General features: G+C 35.0%; 1 protein-coding gene across 1 annotated transcript in view; it reads right to left on the bottom strand.

Moving 5' to 3' along the window:
* Positions 1–25,158, bottom strand: part of INPP4B (inositol polyphosphate-4-phosphatase type II B) — a 797,369-nt gene that overhangs the window by 722,291 nt on the left and 49,920 nt on the right.

The raw sequence follows: 25,158 nt of genomic DNA, 5'->3' as shown, positions 1-25,158 counted from the left end.
CATTTTCTTGTGTATGATTGTGTAATTGTTTCAGCACCATTGACTAAAGACTATACTTTCCCCATTGAATTTCCTTCATTTCTTTGTCAAAGATCAGTTAACTAGTATCAGTCTATTTCTGGGTGCTATTTCTCTTTCACTCATTTATGTGTCTATTCTTTCACCAATTCCATGTTCTATTGATTATTGTTGTTTATAATAAGTCTTAGGATCTGTTGGTATAAGTCCATCAATTTTGTTCATCTTCAATATTGTATGGCTCTTCCAGGTGTTCTATGTTTTCATATAAACTTTAACCAGTATCAGTGTCAGGATTTTGGTTGGAGTTGCATTGAGTGTATACATCAAATAGGAAAGAATTCACATCTTAACAATACTGAGTCTTCCAGTCCATCAACACAGAATATCTTTGTTTTTGTTTAGATATTCTATGATTTCACCAGAGTTTTGTGGTTTTCCACATATAGATTCTATACATACTTTATTAGATTTATAGTTAAATATTTCTTTTTAGTTGCTATTATAAATTGTATTTTTAAAGTTTCAAATTCAAATTGTTATTGCTGGTATGTAAGAAAACAATGGACTATCATACATTAACCTTGTGTCTTGCGAATTTGCTATACTTCGTTATTTCTTCCAGAATTTTTTTTGTCATTTTTTTGGGATTTCAATATAGACAATCATGTCATCTGCAAACAAGTCCTTCCCAATCTGCATAATTTTCATGCCCTTTTATTGTGTTACTACATTAGCTAGTGCTTCCAGTATGAGGTTGAATAGAAGTGGTAAGAGTGGACATTCTTTCCTTGTTCCAAATCTCAGAAGGAAAGTACATAGTTTCTCCCCATTAAGTATGATGTTTAAAAAAAAGTATGATATTAACTATAGGTATTTTTTGTAGATGTTCTCTTTGAAGCTGAGGAAGTTCCTCTACATTTATAGTTTGGTAAGAGTTTTTGTCGTAATTGAGTCTTTGATTTTTGTCAAATACTTTTTCTGCATTATGTATGACTGTATAATTTTTATTCTTTAGCCTGTTGATATGGTGGCTCTTTGTCTTTTAAAAACATAGTACCTCTTTTCCTTCCACATATAGTACAATGTGAATATTACCTCCACTGTTTCTACGAATATAAGTAATACATGTATTAATTTTCCAAATTTATTGAAAATTTGTGTTTTTATCAACAAAAACCCCAGACTTATTTTATTTTATGAATTATTCTTAATTTATATATCTGTAATTCTTTTACTTACACGGTTGGTTTTTTATCCCTCCACATATGGTGTTATGTTGATTATTAAATTTCATGCATTCAACAAATATGTATTGAATGACTACTGTGTGCCATTCTATTCTAGATACTGAGGATTAAGCATTGAGCAAACTCTTGTGGAGCTTTCATTCTGATAGAGGTAACAAAACATAAAAAAGCTGATAACTGCATACATCAGACCCTAATAAGTACAATGGAAAAACAGAACAAGGTCTGTGAATATATTGGGATATTAGAGGCTGAGATACCAGTTCACTGAGTTTGGTCAAGAAGTGTCTGGGGCACCTGGGTGGCTCAGTTGGTTAAGCATCTGACTTCAGCTCAGGTCATGATCTCACGGTTTGTGAGTTCAAGCCCCATGTCAGGCTCTGTGCTAACAGCTCAGAGCCTGGAGCCTGCTTTGCATTCTGTGTCTCCCTCTCTCTCTGCCCCTCCCCTGCCCATGCTGTCTCTCTCTCTCTCTCTCAAAAATAAACATTAAAAAGAAGAAGAAGAATCTTTCACATTTAATATGACACTTGAAGGACAAAAATTAAGTTTGAGATTTTTTTTGAAACCTACCATCCAGTATGTATTATCACTCACACACAGCTTTGTATTATTAAAAATAATCAACAAGACAAGGCCAAGAACAGTGCTCTGTAGCTGTTCAATTAGCTCTGAATCCACTCAGCTAAGTGGGAACTACATTTCCCAGAATTCCTTTCCCTCATGGTTCTGAGCTAAGATTGGCCACAAGAGAAACTTAGGTGAAATGGGAAGGCAAAAGTAAGACAGCAATCATCTTTAAGTTTGGAAGGTTGGCATTGGGCCAGGCGCTACTGCAGCTCCTGCATATTGATTGTGAATCTGCTGCTTGACCTCACTGGCATGCAGCAGCTGCCAGGGCCACAGCCCCTTCCAAGCTCCTCCCACTCCCAGGCCAGGCGCATGTTTGGCCCTCAGCTTCTCCTGCCTGATACTTGCATCATCAGAATTGGAAAGGGGTGGGGCAAGATCCAGACCATCCTCCTCACACATTCCTGTGTGCCCTTGCTCTCGCCAATTTCACATCAATCTTTTCCTCCTAACTTCCTGCAGTGCTGACCAGGCCCAGCAAAAGCAGCAGCTTACACAACCACTTTAGCCAGTTCTCACAATTGTGTAAAGTCAAATCCCAATAATCAATGCCTTATTTCATATCATTCCTAGGAATTCCACCTTTATAATTGAACTCTGATCAATACAAGGACACACTATCAACTCCTTTCCTCAAGTGATTTGTGATTCAACTTACAGGAGACAATCATTAAATGAGCTATGTGTTCATCTGGCTGTACTATTATCTGTACCACATTTCTGCATCTGGTCTATAAGGATATAAGGATATCTTTGGGAGATTTATAAATACCAATCTAAAATTACAACTATCATACCTATAGCTTTCCCTGGGCCTCCCACTCTTCAAAACACATTATTCACAAAATAATAATAAAGTTAATTTGGCATGATTCCTGGTGATCACCATTTCTAAGAGCTGACAAGTTACCTGTTTAATAATTCTTTCCAGAATTTTGTAGGAAATTGCTGTCAGACTCACCACCCAGTAGTTTTCAGAATTCATCTTTTTCTTTCTTTGAAAAAAATGGCACCTCTCTGCTTCCCTGTGATTCTTAAGAGATTACTGGTGGTGTTTTTCTAATCATAGCTATAAATTTTTTCTATATCCCAAGGATATAATTTGTCTGACCCTAGAGACTCGTATTAATTTAAAGCAGTTTGACATGCTCCTGCTATTTCTTGTCAAGACTGCTACCAGCTGTGGGCTAAGGTCTATTACCCACTGGTTCTGGCCAAGAAGAAACAAGGAGGGTGCAGCCCACAGAGGCGGCAATGCTGCTTGGTACGTGGTAGATTGTGGTACTTCTCAAACACTAATGTGCACATAAATTACTCAGGATCTTGCCAAAATGCAGGTTTTTCTTTACTGAGTGTAGATGGGGCCTGAGATCCTGCATTTTAACAAGCTCCCAGAAGTAGTGACACTGTTGGTTGTTGAGTAGTAAGGATATAGCGAGAAGCAGAGGCACATTTCCTGGAAAGGTGATGAAGCTCCAGGCATTGCCTCCCTGGAGCATTGGAAGTTGCCAGGAGCTATAGAATATTGCAGGTAAATGGGAAGAAACCAGGTTACAATTAGAAAGGATCTCTATGCAAGCATTTCTGGTAAAGTACTTAGAGAACTCAGAAAAAAAGAGACTGAATTTCCAAGTTTTGAGTAATTTGTTGTGATTTCCTATTCTAAATATTCATTTTGTATCGAATATTATAAATTACTATTTTTCATTCTCTTACTCAATGTAGCCCCCCCCCCATGTATACATTTCAGACCCCACAGTACCTGGATGTATCCCAGGGAAGAATATGAAATTCAGAGCTACACAAACCTGAGATTAAGTTTCAGATCTGCCAGTCACTAGTGACGTAGCGCAGACACAGATTCTGGCCTGGATTCGGGAATGATCATGAATAATGGTGAACTCAGTTCACACTTATTTTTGATCTGACTTGTAAAGTAGCAAAAATAATGCAAAAAAAAAAATACAAGATGTAAGTACAGATGAGGAGTGGTAGTCATATTGCTTTCTTTATGTCTCATGAATGTATGTCCAAAATCTGGAAGCTTTAGTAATCCATATGAGGAGAGAGGCTTGCCTAGGCAGACTGTTCATCAATGGTAGATTTTTTCTTATATATGTGATGGACAGACCCTAGGGTGACCCCCAATACTTCTGATTCCTTTTGGTAAGGCCTTTGTGTAAACTTATTTCCATGTGACTTGCTTCTAATCAACAGAATATGGCAAAGGCAACAGAATGTCACTCTTGCAATTACATTATAGCACACCAGAAAGAAAGACTCTCCTGCTAGCCTTGAAGAAGTAGTCATATGTGAAGAGGTATGAACTTCCTATAGAAAGAGCCACATGTCAGGGAACTGTGGGTGGCCTGTAGAAAGCCTAGTCTAGTCAAGACTCTAGATCTCAACTCTGCAATTCCAAGGACTAAATTCTGCCAACAACCACATGAACCCCAGAAAAAAATGCAGCCTGGCCAACACCTTCATTGCATGCTGGTAGCAATCTAAGCAGAGCACTAAGCTAAGCCATGCCCAGACTCCTGACCCAAAGAAACTGTGCCATAATAAATATGTGTTGATTTAAGCCACTGTTTGTAGTAATTTGTTACACAGCAATAGAAAAATTGAAAAATTAAAGAATCAAACCACATTGGCACCCAGAAACCACTTAGACTACTATATGAGGCAGTGATTCCTCTTCTGAGGGAGGCATATCCCCCAAGCCTAATATCCTGATTCCAGAACACAAAGTTCTTATGCAAGCCTTGAAGCTACCTCTTCTTCTCTTAGTCTGCCTTTCAAGGCTTAGGAATTTTCTGTGTAAAAATTTAGGGATCTCCATGGAAGACCCTGGCATAGCTTACCAGAAGGACTAGCTATGCAATTTATAAGGCCCAGAGGGAAATGAAAATGTGGAGTCTTTTGTTCAAAAGTATGTAAGAACCTCAGGATGGCGACAGCAGAGCATTAAACAAAGCATGGGCCCATCTAAGAATAGGACCTGAACAATTACTCATGAAGTTGGATCTTACGCCCTATTAGATATGCCCTGAGCAGATTATTTAAATCTGCTGATTTAAAACTGATCCTCAGTATACTCCTCTGTAGAAAATGGCATGCAGTAACTGGCAACACGTAATACTGTGAAATGTGTGTTTGGAAGTATAGGTACGCAACAAATGTTGGCTTTTTTATCTTCATTTCTGTCTGCTTACTACTGAACCATCAGCCTCAAGCACATACATCCTTTCTTATTCTTCTTTTCTCCTAACATAGATAATATAGTAACTTTAGTCATTCAAAGACAACTGGTAACAGGTAAAACTAAGAGATGATGATTTTTATTTTGATACTTGTTCCTTGTTTTCAAATCTTTCTTCAGATCTTAAAAAATTGGCAAGTTACATACAGACTTACAGCAGATTCAGAAACAGCCCAAGGTTTTCCAATAGATCTCTGTCATCTATCTATCCAGTACTCCTGGGCAATGTGGCACATTCTCATCAGTATCAGTGACACCACAACAGAGAACCTCAGCTGGGTAAGTGTTGGGAGTTGGAAGGAGGAGCTATAAGAGCTAAGGCAGGTGAATAGATTGAAACAGATTCTCTTGTGATTCTGACAAGGTAAGCATAAAACTCACCACCACTACTTTGTTGGGAATAATTATTTTAGGAAGATTTCCATATCCCTTCTAGGGATAAAAAGGGTTATATTTATTTCCTATATAATTTTTTTCTGAGTCCATAGCTTTTTACAAATTGCTACTCCCTAACCTCTCCATCATGTAAATTTTTGTGCAGGCAACATATGGCTTTTAATACTGGGTGAGAGATCAATTCATATTGAAAAAGATGGCTGGGGGCTAGGGATCTAAATTCAGAGCATTTATACTTGCCCACACTCATAAGTGTAAGATCCAGTGTAGCTTCTGGAGAATAAACGGAATTATCAACTTATTTCATTTTATGCAAACATGAAAGGTAACTTTCCTTGTGCATAAGTAGAGTTAATATGACCCTGATTTTTAGAGCCCATTTTAGAGCCCATTCTAACTCAGTCAGCAGGCAAATGTCCCTGACATCCTAAGATGAAATTCAGAATTTTTTTTCTGAGATAATTTTATAAATACTATTTATAAGCAATGAAATTATTCAAATGGTAGCTTAGATTCATTATAATGAGTTGAATGGCGTTTTGTGGGCTAATCTAAGTATCTGTAACAATGTTTTAATTATATAAGGTCTCAAGTAAGTCATTTATAAACAAACTTTTGAAATATAAACACCACATAATTTGGGAGCTGCAATAGTATAGACCAAAAAAGGTTACAAAAAAAGAAAATGACACATTAGTAATACATGCTTACTATCCTACCAGATATTTCCTTTCTATTCTTTATACAAATCTATAACTTCCAGCTTTTATTATTATTATTAATTATTATTTAATACCAATATGGTCAAAACTAGTGTGGCATCCCTCCCCTCTTTTTCATATATTCCATGTTTACAGAAAAAAAAGTAGTGGCTGAAACCATGAGAGGTTGGTCCATTTTCCATCTAAGAGATCAGAAGGCTGTATTTGTCTTTTAAAGAACAGAGTAGAGTTTGACTAAGAGGAGATAAAAATAAACAAAGGGAGAAAAAGAATGAAAGAAGGATAGCAGAAAGGTTGAAAAGAAAGCTAGAAGGTCATTAAAACTGCATGGTGATGTAGGATCACAGTGGCAGAGAGCACAAAAGGGAGTAACAGAGAAGACAGGAGACCAGGGGAGTTGAGCCAGAAACTAAGGCGGCAGCAGGTCTGAGAAGAGATGCCTACAACCCGCAGTGTTCTTTAGAGAAATGAGCTCACATTTATGAAACAAATATCATTACTTTTATATTCACAGCAAAGAAAGAAAGAATGGGGTAATTTCTGTCACCTCAATGACAGCCTAAACAAGTTCAGGTTCAATTTAGAGAGAATTACATCTTTTCTTTAAAGTGAACATTATTTTCACAGTTTATTAATGCCATTTCCATAAAGCCAGTATCTGACTTTTAGCATATGATAAAATCAAGTAGATTTTCTTGTCTCTGACCTTCAACAAAACTCCAGAAGAGCAGTACTGAGGGTTCCAATGAAGGTTGAAAATTAGAGGAGATTGAGAGAAGGGGATAGATTGGAAGACATGTTCAGGGATACAATAAATAAATACATACTCAAAATACAAAATCTGAGGGAAGTAGGACAGGAAAGCAAAGTTCTGTTTGACTTGATACATGCAGAGGACACACACACTAGCACTAAGGAATTTAGGTATTAATAAATTCCAGCAAAACAACTTTCAATTTAACCAAAAATTCGATCTGTCTAGACTGAATCTGATCTTAATGTACTCCTCATAAAGGTGTCAGAAGCTACATGATTGTTTCTTTTTTGATTGTGAATATAAAATTAGTGAAATACAGAGTGCCTGTGAGCTCATTTATCTCAAGACTTCAGAGGCTTTAGAGAAATCAATCTCATAATACTCGCTAAATCTGTGAACTAAAAAGTGCTGTAACAATGCACCATATCATTGCTGTGGTTCTTTACATACCACATTATTACTGTGAAATAATCTCAGTATGGCAGATTTGCAACAGGACAGTGGAGGGGGTGGGTGTTGGCCTAAGAGTGGTTGTTCAGAAAACAGGAGTGGAGGTGAGGTGGTTCATATAGAGGTTTATCCTATAGGGATGACTAGGTAAGCACTTCTTTCTCCAAATCACAAAGAATCTTGCATTCTGCCTGTCCCTCACCAGTTTGCCTCTGCTGATGAGTCATTTCTTGCTACTGGTCCTACTCCCATGGACTCCTCCCCGCCTCTGACTATCTGGCTGTGAAGAGGTTCTCACTCTGTGTGGATAGGAACGGGGGGAACAGCTTTTGGTCATCATATGAAGAAGCCTCATGACAGCCAGTTTTGTTCAATATGGAACAGGTCATCTTGTAAGGTGAGCTTCCTGCCACAGAAAGACCCAGGCCATTCATTGGCACAGATAAGATGCAAGTATAAAGTGAATTGTTGTAACTGGATGAGATGAACATTTCCTATCGATTATTTAATGAAATTTGAAAAAAAAAATCACAAATGAAAAATCAGATTGAAGGCAAGATCTTGTGAGGGACAAAAGAATCTATAGATTCAGTAAGAATGGATCTTTATAAATTAGGATGTAAGTCTTCATTTAAGGGGTATAACATTGACATTAAACATTTTAAACATATTGAATATAACAGTAAAATAAAACTTCCCTTGAAAAAATTACTGCAGAGAGGCTACTGCTTTACTTGTTAGTCAGCGGTTCAACTGGAATGACTTACACCTTCTTTCTGTCTTGCTAACCTCTTCAAAAGAACCCTTATTTCTTAAAACAAGGTGGATACAGTCCCTGTTAGGAATATTTATGTCAGAGGGAGGACTGAAGCACCATGCATAGACAATTTTTATTGACCTGGCTTTCTTTCCCCTCTTCTCAGCGTTTAGTTTTCCCAGTTTCATTTTTATGCATCCCTTATGGATGATTAATTTTTTTAAACACCACATTTTGCTACATTGGTATTATGATAAACAGAAATTTAGATCCTCTGTGTACTCTGCAAAACATTAAAATGATAGAAAATATGCATTAGAAAGAATGGAGAGTGTAATAGCACTTCATGTAGCATACTACCCACTTTCTTCCTAATCCTCCCCGCCTCTTTCTGACCACTTACTGAGGTAGGCTCAGTACCAAAAGGGTGAGAATCTGGGTGGGAAATAGTCAAGACAGAGCAGGGTGAGAGAAATGACAGAATGGCTGAGAGCAGGCAAAGATGTCTTACTGGGCTTGCTTTGTAAGAAGAGATTTGAAGACTTTTAAGGCTAAGAAAAATTTCAGAGACTTTTGCTTTCAGGTCCTGTAGGTAAGGAGCTTACAAGTCATCATTCCCATGTTTACAGCAAGACAAAACCTGATCAAATTGAAAATCAGCAATTATTCTCAGACCAACAGAGAATTGAGATCACAGGACAAACCACCACCCCTTTAAAGGTAGGCAAAGTACAGAGAATCATAGACAATAAATGTTTACCTAAAGCAAAATTGCTGGAGCAATAAATGCTAGAAATACCTTAAGTGCATATCACTAAATGAAAGATGCCAGCCTGAAGGTGCTACAAACTGTATGATTCCAATTACATGATATTCTGGGAATGGCAAAACTACAGGGATGTTAAAAAAAAATCAGTGGTTGCCAGGGATTGAGAAGGGGTAGGAAGGGATGCATAAGTGAAGCACTTAGAATTCTTAGGGTGATTAAATTATTCTGCATGATACTATAATGGTTGATTTATAACATTATACATTTTTCAAACCATATAACATAAAACACAAAGAGTAAAACTTAATGTATGCAAGTTTTTAAAATAAATCATTTTGGAGATCAGGAGATCCAAAGAAGTAACATAGCCTGTGACAAAAGAATCTCAATGTATTACAAATGTATTGAAACAAATTCACTGAATGTGGTTGGGGAAAATGATGCTGACCTAAGTAACTTTGGAAACAAGTGGAGGCTGTAAGATTAAAGACAAAAGGAAGTCCAGTAAACACTGTATTATAGTTCATAAAGTTATTTCTCATAGGGATATAAGTTAACAATTATGAAATAATATAAATGTATACTGGAACTGAACAACTAGACAAATGAATGGTAGATCATAGGAGCTGGGTTTCTCACTGTTGGAGTGGATGTGTACAGATAAGCAAGAGGAGAAGGTTAGAATGATTCATATGGTAATGGTTAGAGTTGGAGTCATCAGTAAGAAGTAATGTTGAGCTTAATATAAAGATGCTTATACAGAGATTTGTGTGTGTGCACAGGTTAGTACAATTACATATTTCTTTACTATGCCAACAGAGAGAGTGTAAATGAAACAAACCTTCCCAGTACTCGTATCATGGTGTCTAATGCCATTGTCCAATAAAAAGAACCTGGAATCCCTGGAGAAGTGGCTGATTCTAGGACTGAGACGATAAGTATACAAGATCAACCTGGATCATCACATAGTGCCAAAAAGAATGAAAAAAAAAACCCTAAGAAACCCCAAATTTATGGGCATATACCAAAAGGGCATTAGTAACCAAGTGTCAGAGTTCCTCTTGACCAAAGCTAGAACAATTTAAGCAATAAATAACGATGTATTGGGTTATAACCCAAAGTATAAATAATATCAATGAGTTCATAGAGATATAAATAAATAATTGAAAAAAATAAATGGAGGATAAGAAACATAGCCCAAATAATTTATTTAAATACTCTGCCCTAAAGAAGGTCAAATGTAACTCTTCACTCAAGTGTAGACTGAGTACATTCACCTATTTGTAGAAAAAAAGGGCGGAGTGGGAAAAGAAACTTCACAGCGAAGAAACCTACTTTATCCAGGTGATCAAGGTTAGGTGATAAAATAATGTCCATAGTATGTAACTTCAATATGATATTTTAAAAATGGTACTTTACCTGTTATCTTCCTCCATCCAAAAAGCATAATTCCTATCTAATCATGAAAACATTAGACAAATCCAAATTGAGAGACAAAATACCTAACCAGACTCCTCAAAACTGTTGAGGTTCATCAAAGACAAGAAAAGAGAGAAACTGTCACAGTCAAGAGGACTCTAAGGATATTTGACAATGAAATGTAATGTGGTATCCTGGATGGGATTTTAAAAAAGGAAAAAGACATTGGATACCAACTAAGAAAATATGAGCAAAATATGAGCTTCAGCTAATAGAAATATATCAATATTGCTTCATTAATTATATGAAAGTGCTACACTAATATAAAACATTAATTACAGGGGAAACTGTATGTAGGAGTATATAGGAACTTTCTGTACTATCTTCTACATTTTGATGTAATCCTAAAATCTATTAAAATAAATGCCAGGGTAAGGATGACTAGAAATCCCATATTCTGGGTTTCATTCCTATCCATGTTACCAATTCATTTTATGACTTAAAACAATCAGCTGTTTATACAAAACTAGGTGGGAATTACAATAGTCATTGACAAATATGTACCCAAACACTGATTTGGGTAAAAACAAAAAACAAAAAACAAAAAAACAAAAAGAAACAAACCACTATGCTGTGCTTAAAAGATAAAATATCCTATAAGAGATAATGACTCCTCTCCAGAGGAAAAAAGATCTACTGTCAAGATGAGGGGGAGAAAAGACATACACATAAGAAGATAAATAGTAATATAAGAGAAAGCATGGTGAAAACAAAGTCAGTATACATGCTGTGTAAGTTCAGAAAGATTGATTAGACTTGAGCAATCAGAAAATGTGTCATGGACAAACAAGTACAAGATTCAGAAAGGAGGACAGGAGAAAAGGCAGAGATGTGATGAACACAGAGAATAAAGCCATTCAGACAGGATGGAGGAAGACCCTAGGAATTAGATGGAAGCAACTGGACCACTTCTGACTGTGGAGAGTCTTAAAGCCAGCTTAAGAAATATGGATGTTATCCCCACTTGTGGTGTCCCCCAAAATGCTGACCCATGGGGCAGAAAGCACATTCATTATGACATGGTAGCCAGTAAATGCTTGGTAAATGTAAAGCCCCAATTAATAACTTTAATAGTGTATCTTCATCCCATGAAGCTCAATATATTTCTGAAATACAATTTCACTTACATTTTTACAATCCTTAAAAGTAGTAAACAAATGAGCTAAAAATGAGAATAAGAGAATAGAAAATAGAGTTTCTAAAATAGATCTGAGACTAAAGTTTGAGTTTCCAGAGTGTTGTACAAGAGAGATTTTCTCTTGCCGCATTTTCTGTTAGGTAACCCTTGAATGTTCTTTAAAATGCTGAAGGAATTGCAAAAGTCCTAATAGATATATTTTCAAAACTTGTGGGCCTGAAGGGAAAAGGAACACAAACTGGGGCAGAAAACTGATGTAACTAATTTGACTGAATATTAAACTGCCATATTATTTGAATATTTTATTTATATAAAATCTATTTCTATATAGTACAGAATGGAATAATATTTTAGACTGAGATCCTTTTTTCCCCCTCATATTACAAATAAACCTGGTTCGGGGGCTGCCCTATTTTCCTTTCTCTCTCTCTAAGTTTTTATTTAAATTCCTGTTAGTTAACATACATACAATGCAATATTACTTTCATGTGTGCCATATAGTGACTCAACACATCCATACAACACCTGGTACTCATCACAACAAGTACATTCCTTAATCCTCACCAACTATTTAACCCATCCCTCTACCCGCCTGCCCTCTGGTAACCATCAATTTGTTCCCTATAGTTAAGAGTCTGTTTCTTGGTTTACTTCTCCCTTTTTTCCCCTTTGCTTGTTTGTTTTGTTTCTTAAATCCCACATATAAGTGAAATCATATGGCATTTGTCTTTCTCTAACTGCCTTATTTCACTTAGCATAATACTCTCTGGCTCATCAACATCATCATTGCAAATGGCAAGATTTCATTCTTTTTATGACTGAGTAATATTCCATTATACACACACACACACACACACACACACACACACACACACATCTTTTTCATCCATTCATCAGTCAGTGGACATTTGGGCTGTTTCCATAGTTTAACTATTATAGATAACACTGCTATAAACATTGGGGTGTATGTGCATGTATCCCCTTGAATTGTAGTTTTGTATTGTTTGGGTAAATACCTAGTAGTACAATTGCTGAATCATTGGATAGTTTTACTTCTCTTTTAAAAGCTTGAAAGGGGTGATGCCTGGGTGGCTCAGTCAGTTAAGCGGCCGACTTTGGCTCAGGTCATGATCTCGCACTCCGTGAGTTCAAGCCCCGTGTCAGGCTCTGTGCTGACAGCTCAGAGCTTGGAGCCTGTTTCAGATTTTGTGTCTCCCTCTCTCTGACCCTCCCCTGTTCATGCTCTGTCTCTCCCTCTCTCAAAAATAAATAAAACATTTAAAAAAATAAAAAATAAAAATAAAGCTTGAAAGGGAAAAGTACAACATTGGAGTAGGCATACTAGTTGATGAGCACCATGCGTCATCCCAGTCCCATCTCCAACACCCAAAACTAACACCATTGCAAACTTTTAGAAACCTACCAACATTTCAGTATGGTCTACATTAAAGAATAATTATCTATGGCCAATTTTCCAGGAGAATAAAATGGCTTCATACTAGAAAGAGATTATAACAGAAACAATTAAACAATTAAAATGGGATTCTGTCTATGGTATTATCACACTGACCACCCAGATTACAGGATGAATTTCACCACAGGTGTGTAGAAGGCAGCTGGCAAGGGGCAGACAGGTTGGAGAGGAGTGATATAGAAGCTCAGGATCAGGCCTCCGTCAGCCTATACCATGTTCTACCAGCAGTATAGCTCTTAACTTCTTCATAATTGAGTTCTAATCCAGTTACTAGTTTGATATCTTGCCCATGTCTTCTTACAAAAGAACTCCCTAGTACCTTGGCTCTCTGTATATACCCCCAAAGGATCAAGAATTGCCTTCTTTTTGCCTTCTCTCTCAGCTATACTTATTTCCAAAGCCACAACACCCAAGTAAAGTTTGGGCCCTTAGATTCAGACTCTTTCACTTACCCACCTACTTAACAAGCCACCATCGATGTGATCTTGCAAAACACTCATTTTCCATCCAGATGATATCACATTGCCTCACACTGCCTTCTTACTGCTCATCAGCCCACTTCCAACAACTCTAGAATTCTAGTGTGGTTAACAGTAAACTCCAAAATAAACTTCAAATGTCAGGAACCAAGAGATAATTATTTAAAATTTGATTTCAAGGTTTTTTTTTTTTAATTTCTGAAACAAATATCGCTATAATGTCTCATATTTAATCTCACTGGGTGTTGGTGTATATGTAATTTCTTTTAATACATTTTATTATTCTTTTAGAAAATTGCTCTCCAATTGTCAAAACAATAGATGCAAGTTAGAGAACTTGGGTTGGGGTGGGAGACAGAAAAATACCAAGACTCTCATTTCTCAATTCATTTCTAAATGAATATTAACAATATGGATTACGTTGCAATAGTTCATCTTGATAATTTCACTTAGTATTTTATTATGAACATTTTCCCTGACATTAAAAATTCCTTGAAAAGTTTTTCAGGTGCTACATGATTTTATATCATGTGAAAGTATGATCACTTATTTAATCATTTCCCCAAGGTCTTTTTCTTTTACCTTATGATACTGCTTTAAGGTGAGGTCAAATAGGGACACTGCTCAAGAAATCAAAAGCATTCCTATGGGGTCGGAAAAAGTAACAGACTCTTTGGCCACATTCTCATTGTGACTAGAATGGCAAATGTCATGAGAGACATCCTAAATGGAAAAATCACTCCACATCTAAGCACAGCAGCCTTTCCAAGGCACACAACATAAGCAGAAGGATGCTCTTCACATCATCGGTAAAGAGTTGATGTGACAACAATACCAACTTAATTCAAACGTTACTATGACTTTCAAAACTCAAAAGGAAGTATCCAAGATATTCTTAGAAACACAAGGTAAAAACTCACCAAAGTTAATCTCAAAATGGATTGGGTCATGCAAGTTTTCTCTTTACCTTACACCTCTATACCCTAATTTTAACCCCATGACCAGACAGATATATGAGACCAAACCAAGAAGTTGGAAGGTCTAACTTCTTTTCTGGCAAAATACTGATCTTCTAACTTTTTGACTATCCCAAGATGCCACATGAAATAAAGAATGAATGGCAAAAGTGCTATAGAACCAGGAATAAGGCCAATAACACATGTCTGTTTTGTTTAAACCCAAAGATTAAAAAACATGAGACACCCATATGGAGTGTTTTGCTTCTAGTAACAGCCCATCAGAAATGTAGCTCCCTGAAGAAAATAAGTTACCCTTTACAACACAGCTGAATTAATTAGGAACAAATCTGCCAAAAATCTACGAGACTGTAAGTTACTGAAAGGCTGGGATGACTTATCCCATTCTTGTATTCCTAACACCTAGCTCCTTGTCTGCACCAGCACTAACCCACAGTAGAATCTCAGTTAATGTTCAACTGAACAAAGAAGCAGAACTGTAAGCTGTACATGTTTCAATGCAACTACTAATAGAACAAAAACAATTAAGGGAAAAACAAATCAAACAATGTGTCTGTTGTAGCAGTTGGGGTTCAGGCCCTGAAAGTTAAAAAATGTATTTGTAAGGATTTCCTCAGAGGTCTTAGAGCTCTAGAATGACAGTAATACCAAGCACTCTAATCAACTGTGCATAGAAAACTGTGATTCAAAAAGTCAAACAGAAAAAAACAAATTAAATAAATAATGTGCAGGGCTAAGCACAATGTATTTGTTACTAGGATTAATAAAACATTTTAGCAAGGTGGCTGAAAACAAAATCAATATACAAAAATCAATTGCACTTCTAAGCACTAGCAACAGGAGTTATGAAATGCATTAAAGATACTACATTCAAGTAGCATAAAAAACACAAAGTAGTTAGGAATAAATATAATGAAATATATGCAATACCCTTATGAAAAAAATTAAAGTATCATTCAAAATGTTAAAGAAAACTAAATGGAAAAGAAGAAATTAAACAAGACTACTCTGCAAAATTCACGTGACTATCTCAACAGGTACAAAAAAAATCGTCTTAAACTCAACAACCTACACATGATAAAACCAAAGAAAACAGACGTAATTAAGCATTTCTTAAACTTGATAACATGCTTAATGGCTAAACACTAAAGCAAATGCCATACTTAAAGAATTTTTTGATGTAGTCTTTGAATGCAGAAACAAGACATATATAATTGTTACCATTGTTATTTAATATTTAAAAATTGGATATAAGAACTGGAAAGAAAGAAGTAAAACTGTCAATATGTCGTTATGATCTTCTACATGGGAAACCATTAGGATCAACAGAAAAACTGAATTAGCAAAGAGGTCCAAATACAGGTTAATGCAAAATTCAGAAACATTCCTAAATCACTATAACAAGCTAGAAATTTTCATTAAAAAATAAGATACTACTCATTATATTGAAAAAATTAACACTATCAAGAAATTAAGGTAGTGAAAATTACAAAAAGCCTACAGAGAGCAAATTTGTAAACTCCCCTAAAAGACATTCATAAAGAATTGATTAAATGCATAATGTATTTATGAATGGAGAAAATTGCCGAAATCAATATTCCCCAAATTAAATTGATTTATAAATTCAATGTTAAGACTAACCAAAATTCCAGCTGTACTTTTTTAAGAGCTTAATATATTTTTTTCATGATGTGTGTGTATGTGTGTGTGTGTGTGTGTGTGTGTGTGTGTGTGTGTATCCCTGAACAGATACATCAAGTTAGAAAATAAAAGGAGGGGCACCTAGTGGCTCAGTCATTTAAGCGTCCAACTCTTCATTTCAACTCAGGTCATGATCTCAGGATTGTGAGATTGAGCCCTGTAGTGAGTCCCACATAGGGCTCTGTGATGAGTATGGAACCTATTTGAGATTCTCTCTCCCTCTCTCTCTCTGCCCCTTCCTCTCCCTCTCTCTCCCCAGCCCCCCCCCCCAAAAAAAAAGAAAAAGAAGAAATGTCTTCCTATAACATTTTAGCACATAACAAAAGACCATAGCAATAACAACTATATGCAACTATGAAGAAAAAAATTAAACAATGGAATAAATTTCCTCCTGATAGAGCTGAAAATAGTGCTCATCAGTGAGGAAAAGACATTGTATTATGGTTGACGTTAGGAAATCTAGCTCATTATATGATGAAAATCAATACTATGTATCAATCCAATATTATGCACAAAGGTTTGAAACCTAAATATGAGATAGAAAACATGAAGCTAATACATATAAGAAAAAATTTTGTGAATTTAAGTAGATGAGGAAACAAAACTAAGACACAAAACTCAAACTATTAGGCAAAAGTGATGGATAACTGAGAAAATTAATAGACTAATACCAAATAGAGAGAAGTAATCAACATGTGATATGTAAAGAATATAGGATAAAAAGCATTTCTGCAAATATAGACAACCAACCAGAAAGCACATGAAGATGTAGACAAGAACTTCACAGAAAGGGAAACTTGAACGGCTAACAAATATATGAAGATATGTTCATACTTATTAATTAGAACAAAATAAAAGCAGGTATTCAATTCAAGGTGGTAAGAAGGGCTGGGATGAGGGGATGAATAGAAAAAATGAAAAATAAAACTAAATGAACAGATACCATGTTCATGGATTGAGAGGTTGTATGTCATATAGATGTCAATTCTACCCTAATTGATCTATAGAAACAATGCAATTACAGGTAAAGACTCAATGGGTTGGTGGTGGTGGTGTTGATTCTATCTATCCATCCATTCACCTACCTCCCTATTACAAGCTTATTCTAGAATGTGTCTATGGAAAAGCAAAAGACCAAGAATAGTCAAGACATTCCTAAAGGAATATCAAATCAAGATAGGTGGACATGTCTTACCAGATATCAAGACTTATTAGGTTTAAGCTATAAATAAAGTATTAAGCATATCAAAATAAAGTTTAAGATGGTATGGATTAGGGATAGACAAACATGACAGGAGCTCTACAAAGGATCCAAAATTGAAGATATATGGAAGTGTGATTTATTACAGAACTGAACTGAAAGTTAATAGAAAAAGGAGCAATTTTTCCATAAAATGAGTTGAGAAAAACTGGGAAAAAATAGTATAACAGTATATCTGTACTGATAAAATACACAAAAATAATTCTATGTATATTAAATATAAAAGATAAAACATAAAATATTAAGAAGATAAGATTGAATATCTGGGACAGGAATAATTTCTTAAGTTTAACATAAAAAGCCCAAATCATAAAGGAAAATATTTATATGCCTAAATTGTGTTAAAAGTAAGAACTTCTGCCCACCAAAAAATGTCATAAAAAGAAATTGAAAATTCAAGCCACAAACTGGGAGATATTTGTAATTTTTTAAAATATTATCATAAAAATATAGAAAGCACATCTGGAAGTTAATGAGAAGTAACAAACAAGCTAATGAGAAAATGGCAGCACTTAACAAAAGAGGCAATAAAAATGGCTAAATATTTGAAAAATGTAATCTAGAAAACAAATTGGCATTAGGTAGTAGGATATAAGTATGTGCATATAATTTAAGATAGATATGTTAAAGAATGTTTCACAGAATATTCATTTAGCATTCCCTGTATTGGTAAAAAAATAATTCAGGAGTAAAATGGATAAATAAATTCTGGAATACTCATTCTGTGGAATACCATGTAACAATGAAAATGGAATACTACGTAACTGCATGCATCAACAAAGATGAATTTTAAGAGAATAATGTTGAGTGAAAAAGCAAGCTACAGAAGAATGTATAATTTTATTTATAGAACTTGAAATGCATGAAAAACTAATATAGGTTTAGGGATAGAAACATATATGAAGAAAACTAGGAAGAAAAACTAGGAAGAAAAATCAAGACAATTATATCACAAAATCCAAGCTACCTCTTAGGAAGCATAAACAGGATGACAATGGTACAAGCATCCAAGGAGCCCTGACAGTAATGGTTCTTTTTTTTTTTTTTAATTTTTTAAAAATGTTTATTTATTTATTTTGAGAGACAGAGACCGAGCACAAGCAGGGGAGGAGCAGAGAGAGAGGGAGACACAGAATGTGAAGCAGGCTCCAGGCTCCGAGCTGTCAGCACAGAGCCCAACGCGGGGTTCAAACTCATGAACCGTGAGATCATGACCTGAGCCGAAGCCAGACGCTCAACCGACTGAGCCACCCAGGCGCCCCAGTAATGGTTCTCTTAATCTGAAGTGATAGGTATGCAAGAGATTGTTCTTCTTCTTGCATTTTCTATAATATTATGCATAGCCTAATTATAAATCTTTTTTTGTTTGTTTTTGTACAATAGGTAAAAAACAAAACATACAAGAGAGCGCTGTCTGAAGTTCCTCTATCGTCCTTTGGCTGATAAATTGCTTTTTTTTAAACCTTTCTTCTCAGGTTAAAAAATATATCAACATTTATTATAGCATATCTTGAAATAGTATCCTGTGTATACTAGGTGCTTAATAATTATTCATTATCATTATTATTATCAACACTACCATATATGTTATTATCAATGCAACCACCAATGTGGCCAAAACAGTCTATGGCTTCTCTCCTTACCCAATGCTTTAATGCTTTCCCCAACCAACAAAAACAAATTAAATTGATGAATTATGCCTTTACTCAACTACCTTTTTAATCATATATATCCTGCTCTTACTACAAATCTTTTTAAAACTTCCATAGTTCCTGCCTCCATTCAGTATGCCTCTTATAGGCTTTCACTTCACTTAGATCATTATTTTCAATTTAAGAATATTGCAATGCTTCCACATTCTATTTTTATATCCATTCCTCCCAAAGGAAGGCCCCTCATCTTTGAATTTGGTTTCAATATTCACATACAATGAATGTGAGCATCTTGAAGACGAGAGTCACATCTCATTGCTCTCTCTATCCCCAACATCTTGCTCCACATGATGAGCACATTTGTATCTGCTCAAAAGATGTTTGGAGAAGGAATAATGAATAGTAAAATGAATAAACTAAGGATTACACAAACGTGGAAGATTCTTGTTTAAGTTAAAGGACAAGGCAGTTATGTTTTGCCTCTCATTTGTTCTAAGACAATAGTGTTGTTAAATTGAAAAAATAAACACAAAAGGCATAAGTCTATAAAAGGAATAGGGGTTCAGTAGCCAAAATATTTCATAAAAATCTTGAAAGGTGGGGAACCTGGGTGGCTCAGTCAATTGAGCCTCTGACTCTTGATTTCGGCTCAGGTCATGATCTCATGGTTGGTGAGACTGAGCTCCACATCGGGCTCTGTGCTGAGGGTGTTACACACTTAAGATTTTCTCTCTCACCCTCTGCATCTCTCTCCCTATGCCCCTTTATGCCACTTGCACTCTCTCTTTCTCAAATAATAATAATGATAATAATAATAATAATAATAATAATAATAAATCCTGAGGTGGAAAGTAGCTGAGAAATATATAAAGAAATAAAACACAATGAAAGAACTGAACCTGCTCTTGCGCTAGAAGTCAGCAGGACATGAATAGTGGAAAAAGGATGCTAAACACAGAGGGTAAGTAAAAGACTGCCATAGCAAGGCTAAAGAAACGCCCACTCCCTGGTCAAGGTACAGAGGGCAGAGCCACCAGCAGCTTAACATTTATAACAAGGCCAAAATAAAATAAAATAAAATAAAATAAAGTGAAATAAAATAAAATAAAAATATATATATAATACATATATATATATATATAGAGAGAGAGAGAGAGAGAGAGAGAGCGCATCTCTTTCTAAAAATTTGAATAATTGCTACAGAAGCTAGATTATTGCTGTTGAAGTAGGCACTTATCTATTCTGGCATTTATGAGTTATTGAACTAAGAGGGAGCTTTCTGCTCATTTACCCTAGAATACAGACTATCAGTTTTTAAGACCTATCCATGTACAGAGAGTTTCTAATAAGTCTCTTTATTCAGGAGAAACCTGTGTGAAAAAAAAACATATATATGGCTGAGACAAAATGGGGAAAAATAATATTAGATCCTTGCTGATACCATAAAAAATTATATATGTATTAAAGAGCTAAATATAAAAGACTAAATTATAAAATTTTAAGGTAAATTTAAATATAGATGACCTGTACTATTAAATATGAATAACAATTGGAAATAAAAAGACATGTGTGGAAAAACAGCAGCAACATAAAAGAATGACAACAACAACAAAAACTTTTAGACTAACTTCAGAGAAAAATAAATAGGAATTGAGATTATTTTCATCAATGATGTTCAAGAATACAAAAAGCTAGTATTTATTTAAGGATTACCACATGCCAAGTTCTGCTCTGAGAGCTTTACATGCTTAATCCAATTTAATCCTCCTAATATTCTTATAAAAGAGTGAAGATTTTTTCCTTCCCTTAGATGTAAAACCCTAAATTAAAATAATTAAACATTTCTAATGTACACAATAAGTGGCCAATCCAAAATGTGTACCTAGGCCCTCCCTCTCCAAAACTTATACTCTTAGCTTTATACTATAATGCCTTTGGAAACATAGCACCTATAAAACAAGAGTCTGTTGTAATAACCAAAGCACCAAAAAAGTTTCTACAAATGTTAATCAGGCTTACCAAAAAGAAAACTGTTAGGTAAAGTCAAGAAACTTTTCCAGAGCAAAGAGACAGTAAGAAAACAAAAGACCTATGAAAAGAGTGGGGGAGGGGGTGGAACTACATTTGAGTGCCTAAAGTTCTAGAAAGTGAAAACAAAAAAAGATGTGTTTTCACATGAGAAGAAATCATCAAAAATCCCAGCCCAAATAATAATAAAAGAAAAAAATCTAAATATACTTTCATGCCATTTTATACCCCCCAGCATAGAGTATCTTAAAATATGCTTTCAAAGTGACAAAAATGAAAACAAAATTCATGAAAAATAAATGACAATATGTCATTGCCCTAATTAAATGCTAGAAAATAAATTTAGAGCAATGCCTTCAAAGTTTAAGGAGAAAAAAATTGAACCTAGATTATATATTTTCAAATGTGGGGTAAAACAAATATATTTTCATATACTCATAAACTCAGTTATTTTTTTATCACATCCACCTTTCAGAAGAAATTGCTTGAGGATAGCTTCATCAAAACAAGAATGGTAATCCAGAAAGAGAAAGATAAAAGCAATAACAACAATAACAGCAGAAATAAACCAGAAGCACAGTGAAAGAAAATCTTAAGATAACAGTGATGTAGCAAGCCTAGAAGGCAATTGGTTTTAATTGGAAGAGTAAGACACTGAACCACCAGTAAAAAAATCTCACAGAAGATGGAATAGATTTCAATCAATATAAAAAAATAAGTCAAAAGAGATCAGCACTGTGACTTACAAAAAAAAAAAAAAAGGTTCTTCAATATTACCAAAGGGAGGTAAAAAGGAGAAGGAGGAACACAGACATTAGGAAAAACAGAAAAAAAAATCTACAAGAAAGCTATTTGTTACATATATAAGGCAAACCAAAATGTGGCATGATTTTGAGCAGTTAGTGGAACATAATGTAACAGTACTACTCATTTGACCTTGATGCTAGATTGATTCAAGTAATGTAACAGGTGGGTAGCTGGGCCATGAGGAAGGAAAAGTAATCTTACTCATCATCTTTAGAACAGACATAGAGCTAACGTTTGAAAGAATTGATTATGGTTTCAGAATGGAACATAAATGCTATCTAGCAGATAGAGCTAACAGAAGTTGGAAGACAGAAAAAGTGTGGAGAGGAAGAGAGGTCTAATATCCTCCCAGTGCACAGCGAGGAATAAGGAGACCCCATCTAAAGACTAGGACACAGGAGTAGAGATTAAAGTGCATTATCAGAAGTTATACACATGCATAATTGAAGAACTTTTCTATATTAGATAACTATTCAAAATCGAAAAGAAGGAGGGAATTGTGAGGAGGACATTATTTATATAAATGAGATAATCTGCCATATTTTACAGTGAGAAGTAGAAATAACATCTAACGTTGACTAATCAATTAGTGTTTAAATATTTGTTTAAAATTATAGCATTAACTAATAGAAGAGCCAAAATCAAAAATGGTTTAAATGGTTAAAGTGTATCTGAGCAGGGGGTTGGGGACTGTGAGAGACCGGCTGGTGCTTTTCTTGATGAATCTGTTGGTACTTACTAGACTTTACCCATGTGCACATAACACACTGGTAATTTAAAATAAAAAAAAAAAAAGAGTAATTAAAAAAAAACAAAACCAGGGCGCCTGGGTGGCTCAGTCGGCTGAGTATCCGACTTTGGCTCAGGTCATGATCTCACCATCTGTGGGTTCAAGACCCGCGCCTGGCTCTGTGCTGACAGCTCAGAGCCTGGAGCCTGCTTCAGATTCTGTCTCCCTCTCCGTCTGCCCCTCCCCCACTCATACTGTCTCTCTCTCAGAAATAAATAAACATTAAAAAAAATTAAAAAAAAACTCACAATAGATCCTAAGACTAGGATCAATGCCCATTGAAATATCACCCTATAACATAAAGAAATTTTCAGATTCAACCTCTATTAAATGCTTTACAACCAATATTGCTTATAGATGTTACTTATAAAATCTCTTGATTCTCTTTTCCCCATATATATTCAGGATCACTTTCTACCCATTTGTATCTGAAACTCATTAGTCCCAATATATTTTAAATAGTCCCAATATATTTTAAATAATTATTTACATTTTTTTGCTGATTTTAAACATATATATAAAAAAGTATGTGCATCATGGAAAAAATGGGCAATTCTAAAAAATATATAGATCAAACAATCATAATCTACTTTTCTGAAACTAAATTGTACACCTGAAACTATTATTACACTGTATATTAACTAATTGGAATTTAACTAAACACTTAAAAAAAAACTTGTTTAAATAGAAAAAAAGGAAGCAGTTACTTTTGATACTTATCTTCAATTACCTTCACTGTTAAACATAACTAAAATCATAATACAATTAATGCTTTGCATTCTACTTACAAAAATAATATATAAAATTTTCCATGCTATTATTATTCAAATGTAATTTTTAAAATAAATGTTGATGGATTATAAAAATAGTACATAACAGGGGCACCTGCGTTACTCAGTTGAGGCTCCAACTTTTGATTCCAGTTCAGGTTATGATCCCAGCATTGTGGGATTGAGCCACAAGTGGGGCTCTGTGCTGAGCATGAAGCCTGCCTAGAATTCTCTCCCTATCCCTCTGCTCCCCTCCCCCACTCATGCTCGCTCTCTCTCTTAAAATTAAAAAAAAAAAGTATATAACAAATATACAGAAGTTAGAAAATAGAGAAAAACACAAAAAATAATGATCCTTTATAATTCTATAGTCTAGAGATACTCAGTTTTAACTCCTCCCACCTTTGCTCAGTATATACAGGGTGTGCTTTAACAATTACTCTAATCTATTGTAAGTGGAAGTTTGTTTCCTGCTTTTGTTTGTTTATTTTGAGAGAGAAAGTGAGTAGGGGAGGGGCAGAGAAAGAGGGAGAGAGAGAATCCCAAGCTCGCTCCACACCATCAGTGCAGAGCCTGACATGGGGCTTGATCTCAGGAACCCTGAGATCATGACCTAAACCAAAATCAAGAGTCAGATGCTTAACTCACTGAGCCATCCAGGTGCCCTCCTGCTTTTTTCATGATAAAAAGACTATTCCCTTTGTACACCAACTTCTTCATAAATATTTTTGCATTTTATTTATCGAATTGTAATTCTTGTCCCATTATTAAATAGTATTAAATTTTTATCCTACTATTAAATATTCTTGTTTTTCTAATTTGTCAATCATTCAAATTGGAAATAATGATTCAATGAACCCATTTGTGCATAAAATCTTTTCCTCTTTTGGATTATTTTCATCATTTAAATTCCTAGAAGTACATACACCATCTCTAAGAGGAGTACAATAAATTTAGACTGTATAAAGATCATTCTGAGTACAATAATTGAAAAAGCATGTAATTTAGATGAAGGTGAAGTGATTCTTTGACTTATATAAGATGTTGCTGCATAATTAAAAATCAAAAAAGAGTGGGGTGCATTCTTTTCACATGCCCTTAAAAATCAGTAAGAAAATGTGATGCCTTTTAGGTTGAATGTACACACAGAAACCTTAGAAACAGCTATCTCCTTTCTCCCAAAAGTGAGTAATAATTTATACCAGGCAAACAAACAACTACTGGTTTCGTTCCTTTTATGGCCAATGTATCTCCATGGAAGGCAGTAGAGCAGGTAAAGATTCTCAGTCACTATAAAGTTCCAGTGCTTATTTACAAGGCTGATAAAAGAGTTGCTTTAACAAATCATGCTTCCTCTCTGATCCTAATGACATCAACTTAAGAGAATGGTGATATAATGACAATTGGATCACTAGAAATTGCAGTATCATATTTTCAAGATATGACTGACATTTATACGCAGATCTCTAAAGGGAAAGGAAGAGATCCACTGACTTCCATAGATCTCTTAGTGTTTTAATTTCTAAAGGCAAAACATTAATTACTTTTGTCACATTAGCTGGCATATGACCCTGAAAATACCATCGGATGT

The sequence above is a fragment of the Lynx canadensis genome, chromosome B1, assembly GCF_007474595.2.
Source record: "Lynx canadensis isolate LIC74 chromosome B1, mLynCan4.pri.v2, whole genome shotgun sequence".
Classification (NCBI taxonomy): Eukaryota; Metazoa; Chordata; class Mammalia; order Carnivora; family Felidae; genus Lynx; species Lynx canadensis.
The sequence above is the reverse complement of the archived record's forward strand: the minus strand, read 5'-3'. Positions and strand labels throughout refer to the sequence as shown.